The sequence below is a fragment of the Penaeus monodon genome, chromosome 29 (assembly GCF_015228065.2).
Source record: "Penaeus monodon isolate SGIC_2016 chromosome 29, NSTDA_Pmon_1, whole genome shotgun sequence".
Taxonomy (NCBI): domain Eukaryota; kingdom Metazoa; phylum Arthropoda; class Malacostraca; order Decapoda; family Penaeidae; genus Penaeus; species Penaeus monodon.
This window is the reverse complement of record NC_051414.1, coordinates 20541836-20542123: the sequence shown is the minus strand read 5'-3', so window position 1 is coordinate 20542123 and position 288 is coordinate 20541836. Positions and strand designations below refer to the sequence as shown.

The 288-nt window shown below is 47.9% G+C and overlaps 1 protein-coding gene across 1 annotated transcript in view; it reads left to right on the top strand.

Annotated features, from left to right (window-relative positions):
* The window catches only part of LOC119591767 (cadherin-related tumor suppressor-like), a gene marked incomplete at its 3' end in the record, with an annotated part of 104813 nt that overhangs the window by 5368 nt on the left and 99157 nt on the right, over positions 1–288 (top strand).

Sequence of the window (288 nt, the reverse complement as noted above, 5' to 3'; positions counted from 1 at the left end):
TGACGAAGCGACCCCCCCCCCCCTTCCCTCTTAAAGTGTCCGCTCGCTCGCTGGAAGTCTGTGTGTCATCTCTATCTCGCCCGTTTGTTTATCGCGCCGCATGTGGTGTTTTGTCATGTCATTTACGTGTCCAATTTGTCTCGAGTCAATCACTCGCTTGTGGTTGTCATTGCTTGCACTCTGGGCCGGAGTATTTCCACGTCTCCTTTTTATGTTGCAATTGCGATTGTGGTTTTCTCTTTATTTACTCTTGGTTCTGGACATGAACACATTTCTTCTGCTCTGTAA